Here is a 7029-nt window from a genome sequence, read left to right as displayed (position 1 = left end):
GTCCCCATGAATACCAGTCGGGTTCACTAACCACTGAGCCACAATGGGAGCTCCCCAATGTGGTTTTCATATAATGATTGACCATTCTTATTTCCATGCCCATGAAATGTTTTCTGCTAATTTGTCTCAACGTCTTTTTCCCAGTTTAAATGGGGCTGTCCATCTTACCGATTGAAATTTTATGCTTTACATATTAATAATTTTATGATTATATTAAATGTAATTAGTTTCTCCCAGGTTCTACTTAGTTGTTTGTCTCAGTAGAATTTTTCATGAATAACAAAGATTAACATTAACTTAGTAAATTTAATATTTTTCCTCATATACCATTAATATTTTCCTTCCTATATCAATGTTTTAGTATATGCAATAATAATAATTAATATAATGTGTGCAATAATATGGTAAAAGAAAAACATAAAGACTAGAAAAGCAAAATCTTAAGGTCAATTTTTCCAGAAGCTTTAACTTTCGTCTAGAAAATTCAAAAAGTAGTTAGTATTTGCTTTAATTAAGGAGCTTATCAAGATATTAACTACCTTTTTAAAAATTCAAACAAATTTGAAAATAAATTATGAAATTAAAATGTTACTTTAAAATATATTTAACAAAAAATGCTTAACTAGAAAATTCTTAATAAAGACTTAAATACTTTTGATAAATTTATTCATGGTAGAAAAATAAAATATCCTATAGATTATAGATTTCAATTTTTTAAAAACTTATTTATAGACTCAATGGTATTATGATAATAATCATAAGTTTTCCTGGAATCTTTTTAAGCTAATTTAAATATTTTAGTCACAGAGCTGAGGTCCAAGGAGAACCACTATACACCTGGAGAAAAGAGATTGAAAGTTTAGAAATAAATAAAAAAGAAAATAGATGGATCAAGGATACATACCAAAATTAGATTTTGTATAATGCCTCTGCAATTAAAGTAGAATGAAACTGATACAGGGGTAACATATGAAGCACTGTAAAATATAGAGGTCCTAAAGATAATACATATATATGAAAGCTTAATGTGTGAAAGTGGAATAGGATATAAAGAGGGACTACTCAATAAATAGTGTTTTCACAATAAGCCATTATTAGATAAAGAAATCAGATCCCTTCCTTCTAACCTACACAAATGATAGCTCTCTTAAATAAGAAAAGTAAATTTTCAAATAGTTACGGCAATGGAGAAGCATAACATTTTGATGATGAAAGTAGAATTACAAACTAACATAAACATACAAATACATGCTAATCACACATAAAATATTCATACAAATAAAGTACAAAATTATGAATTTCCTTCATCAGAAGAGAAAAAAAATCACTAAAAGAAAAACAGTAATAGAAAAACACATAACATCAAAAGATCAGCATCCAGAATATCTATAAAATCAATTGAGTAAATAAGGAAGACATGTTACTAAAAAACCCTCAAAAAGCAACCACAAAAGGCATTTCATAGAACACCTAGTTTGAATTGCTAAACAACAAATGAAAATATATCAACTGTATTATCAGTCAGAAACATCAAAAATAAGACTTACATTGATTTCATTTAACACACATCAAATGGACCAAAGTAGAACTGAGAAATGGCAGGTGGAACAATATAAGAAGACGTATATGAATACATACCCTTGTGTAATTGTAAACTGGTAAAATCAGTTTTCAATGGTTTCTCATTACTTAATAAATCCAACTATGTGCATGCCCCAAGACCCAGAATTTTCACTCATAGCAATTCTCCCTAGTGAAACAGCTGCATATGTCAATCAAGAAACATACCAAAGGATATTCAAATAAGCACAGTTTTTGTTTTGTTTTGCTTACAGCTGCATCTGCCACAAATGGAAGTTCCCAGGCCAGGGGGAGAACTCAAGCTGCAGCTGCAGACTACACCACAGCCACAGCAACTGTGGATCCAAGCTGGATCTGCGACGGGTGCTGCAGATTAATGCTGTGCCAGATCTTTAACCCACTGAGTGAGGCTAGGGAATGAACCTACATCCTGCAGAGACAACTTCAGGTCCTTAAACAGCTAAGCCACAATGCAAAGTCTGCACTATTTTGAAACAGGAAAAAATTAGAAGAAAAGAAAAAATTCTAAAATCACACAGTACACCAAAAAGATAAAAGTATAATGGACATAAGGATAAAAATATACAATTGAAGTGCTCTCTTATGCAGCATATAATAAAATTAGAATGATACAAATATCAGCATGGTCCCTGAACAAAGATGACATGTGATTTGTGAAGCATTCAGTATGTTTATCCAAAAATATATTAAAAGGATCATACACTATGATCAAGGGGATTTATCCCAGGGATGCAAGGACTCTTCAATATCTGCAAATCAATCAATGTGATACACCACATCAACAAACTGAAGAATAAAAACCATAAGATCATCTTAATAGATACAGAAAAGTTTCTGACAAAATTCAACACCCATTTCTGAGAAAAAAATTATTCGGAGGGTGGGCACAGAGAGAACCTACCACAACATCATAAGAGCCATATATGACAATCCTATCATCCTCAACAGAAAGTATCTCTGCTAAGACCAGCAACAAGACAAGAATGTGCATTCTCACCACTGTTGTTCAACATAGCTTTGGAAGTCCCAGCCATGGCAATCAGAGAAGAAAAAGAAATAAAAGGAATTCAAATTGGAAATGAAGATGTAAAACTATCACTGTTTGCAGATGACATGATACTACACATAGAAAATCCCAAAGAGGCTACCAGAAAATTGATAGAGCTTATCAATGAATTCTGAAAAGTTGCAGGATACAAAATTAATACACAGAAATCTATTACATTTCTGCATACTGACAATAAAAGATCAGAAAGAGAAATTAGGGAAACAATCCCATTTACAACTGCATCAAAAAGAATAAAACACCTATTAATAAGCCTTCCTAAAGAGACAAAAGACCTGCACTCTGAAAAACATAAGACTCTGATGAGAGAAAGCAAAACCAACACAGACAGAAAGATATACCATGCTCTTGGATTGCAAGAATTAATATTATCAAAAAGACTGTACTACTCAAAGCAATCTATAGTTCAATGCAATCCCTATCAAACAACTAGTGACATTCATCTCAGAACCAGAACAAAATATTTCAAAATTTGTTTGGAAACATATAAATATTCCCTAATAGCCAAAGCAATAGTGAAAAAGAAAAAGAACTGGAGGAATCAGGCTCCCTGACTTCAGTCTACACTACAAAGCTACAGTCATCAAAACAGTATGGTACTGACACAAAAACAGAAATAAAGACAGTGGAACAGGATAGAAAGCCCAAGAATAAACCCACATACCTATGTCAACTAATTTATGACAAAAGAGGCAAGAACATACAGTGGAGAAAACACAGTCCATTCAATAAATGGTGCTGGGAAAACTGGGCAGCTACATGTAAAAGAATGAAATTAGAACATTCTCTAACACCATACACAAAAATAAACTCAAAATAGATTAAGAAGTGTAACAGACAAGCAAAAGCTAAGAGAATTCAAATCCAATAAAACAGCTTCACAACAAATACTAACAGAACTTCTCCAGGGGGAAAAGGCCACAAATTAGAAACAAGAAAAAACAAATGACAAGGCTCACAAGTAAAGGCAAACATACAATAAAGATAGGAAATCATCCACACATATGCTACCAAAAGCAGAAATCGTGACAAGAGGGTACAAATGCAGGATACTGAAGATGCATTTGTAACTAAGAGATCAGCAACTTAAAACAATCTTGTATATATATATACAGATTCCTGTATCAAAACCTCATGGTAATTGTGAACCAAAAATACACAATAGATACATATATAAATAAGAAAAAGCAATCCAAACACAACACTAAAGATAGTCATCAAACCATAAGAGAAGAGAACAAGAGAAGAAGGGAAGAAAAAAGACCAACAAAAATAAATCCAAAACAATTAACAAAATGGCAAAGAGAGCATACACATCAATAATTACCTTAAATGTAAATGTACTAAATGACCCAACCAAAAGACATAGAATGGCTGAATGGATAAACAAGACCCATATATATGCTGTCTTAAAGAGACCCACTTCAGATCTAGGGATATGTACAAACTGAAAGTGAGAGGACAGAAGAAAATATTCCATACAAATGAAAATGAAAAGAAAGCTAGAGTAGCAATATTCATAGCAGACAACATAGACCTTAAAATAAGGAATGTTACAAGAGACAAAGAAGGACATAATATAATGACAAAAGGATCAATACAAGAAGGAGATATAACAATGGTAAATATATACGCACCCAACATAGGAGCACCTCGATATATAAAACAACTGCTAAGATCCTTAAAAAGGAGAAATCAACAATAACACAATAATTGTGGGGGACTTTAACACCCCACTTCCAGAATACACATTCTTCTCAAGTGCACATGGAACATTCTCTAGGATAGATCATTTCCTGAGCTGCAAACCAAGCCTCAGTAGATTTAAGGGAACTGAAATCACATCAAGCATCTTTTCTGATCACACTATAATACTAGAATTCAACAAGAAAAAAAAAACCCTCAGAAAACAGAAACATGTGAAGACTAACAACATGCTACTAAACATACAATGGATCACTGAATAAATCAAATATGAAATTAATAAGTACCTAGACACAAATGAAAACAAAGACACAACAATCTAAAATCTATGGGACATGGCAAAAGCAATTATAAGAGGAAGTTTATAGTGATATAAGCCTACTCCAGCAAACAAGGAAAATCTCAAAGAAACGATCTAGCTTTACACCTAAAGTAACTAGAGAAAGAAGGAGAGACAAAACCCAAAGTTAGCAGAGGAAAGAAGTCATAAAGATCAGAGCAGATATAAATGAAATAGAAATGAAGAAAACAATAGAAAAGATCAATGAAACTAAAAGCTGGTTCTTTGAAAAGATCAACAACAATGATAAACCATTAGTCAAACTCATTACGAAAAAAAGAGAGAGACCTCAAATCAATAAAATTAGAAATGAAAAAGAAGTTACAATGGACATCACAGAAATACAAAGGATCATAAGAGAATACTATAAGCAACTATATTTCAATAAAATGGATAACCTAGAAGAAATGGACAAATTCTTAGAAAAGTACAATATTTCCAAAGTAAACCAAGATGAAATAGAAAAGATGGGAGTTCCTGTTGTGGCGCAGTGGTTAATGAATCCGACTAAGAACCATGAGGGTGCGGGTTCGGTCCCTGCCCTTGCTCAGCGGGTTAGGGATCTGGCGTTGCTGTGAGCTGTGGTATAGGTTGCAGATGCGGCTCAGATCCCACGTTGCTGTGGCTCTGGCATAGGCTGGTGGCTACAGCTCCGATTTGACCCCTAGCCTGGGAACCTCCATATGCCGCAGCAGCAGCCCAAGAAATGGCAAAAAAAAAAAAAAAATAGAAAAGATGAATGGACAAATCACAAGTACTGAAATTGAAACTATGATTTAAAAACTTCCACAAAAAAGAGTCCAGGACCAGATGGCTTCACAGGCCATTCTGTCAAAAATTTAGAGACAAGTTAGCACCTATGCTTGAGAAACTATTCCAAAAAATTGCAGAGGATGGAACACTCTCAAATTCATTCTATTAGGTACCATCACATTGATATCAAAATCTACATAAAGATACCACAAAAAAAGAAAATTACAGGACAATATTACTGATGAATATAGATACAAAAAACTCTCAACAAAATACTAACAAACCAAATCCAGCAATATGTTAAAAGGATCATACACCATGCTCAAATGGGATTTACCCTAAAGATGCAAGGATTCTTCAATACCCACAATGAATTCTCCAATATCCAAATTGATATTCTTCAATATCAATATCTACAAATCAATCAGTGTGATACACCACATTAACAAACTGAAGAATAAAAGACACATGATCCTCTCAACACATGCAGAAAAAGCTTTTGACAAAATCCAACACCCATTTATGATGAAAACCCTCCCAAAGCTGGAAATAGAAGGAACATTCCTCAGCATAATAAATGCCTTATATCACAAAACCACAGCTAACATCATTCTCAATGATGAAAAGCTGAAAGAAATCCCAAAAATATCAGGAAAAAGACAAGGGTGTAAGCTCTCACCATTTTTATTAAACATAGTTTTGAAAGTACTAACCATGGCAATCAGAAAAGAAAAAGAAATAATAGGAATCCAAATTGGAAAGGAAGAAGTAAAATTATCACTGTTTGCAGATGACATAATACTATACCTAGAAAATCCTAGAGAAGCTAATGAAAAGCTGCTGGAGCTCATCAATGAATTTGGTAAATTTGGAGGATACAAAATTAATACACAGAAATCAAATGCATTTCTATACATAAAAAAAAGATCAGAAAGAGAAATTATGGTAGCAGTCCTATTTACCATTGCATCAGAAAGAATAAAATACTTTAGGAATAAACCTACCTAAAGAATCAAAAGACTTGTACCCTGAAACTACAAACTCTGGTGAAAGAATTCAAAGATGACACAGATGGAGATATACCATGCTCTTGGTTTGGAATAATCGATATTGTTAAAATGACTATACTATTCAAGGCAATCTACAGATTCAATGCAATACCTAACAAATTACCAAGGATATTTCTCACAGAACTAGAACAAAATGTTTTAAAATTTGTTTGGAAACATAAAAGACCTCAAATAGCCAAAGCAATCCTGAGAAGGAAAAACAGATTTGGAGGAATCAGACTCCCTGACTAAAGTCTATACTACAAAGCTACAGTCATCAAAACAGCATGTTACTGGCACAAAAAACAGAAATATAGATCACTGGAATAGGATAGAAAGCCCAGAAGTAAACTCACACACCTATGTTCAACTAATCTATGACATGGGAGGCAAGAATATACAATGGAGAAAAGACAGCCTGTTCCATAAGTGGTGCTGGGAAAACTGGACAGTCACATGGAAAAGAATGAAATTAGAACACTTCCTAACACCATACCATACACAAAAATAAACTC

General features: G+C 33.2%; 1 pseudogene; it reads left to right on the top strand.

Annotated features, from left to right (window-relative positions):
* Nucleotides 1-2176: 2176 nt before the first annotated feature.
* LOC146403391 (U6 spliceosomal RNA) lies at nt 2177-2275 on the top strand (annotated as a pseudogene).
* Nucleotides 2276-7029: the final 4754 nt, after the last annotated feature.

This window comes from Sus scrofa, chromosome 5 (assembly GCF_054392235.1).
Source record: "Sus scrofa isolate SSC_HxYL_T2T_F1_AM1 chromosome 5, Sscrofa_HxYL_maternal_Yorkshire_Landrace_v2.0, whole genome shotgun sequence".
NCBI lineage: Eukaryota > Metazoa > Chordata > Mammalia > Artiodactyla > Suidae > Sus > Sus scrofa.
This window is presented reverse-complemented; position numbering and strand designations above follow the sequence as displayed.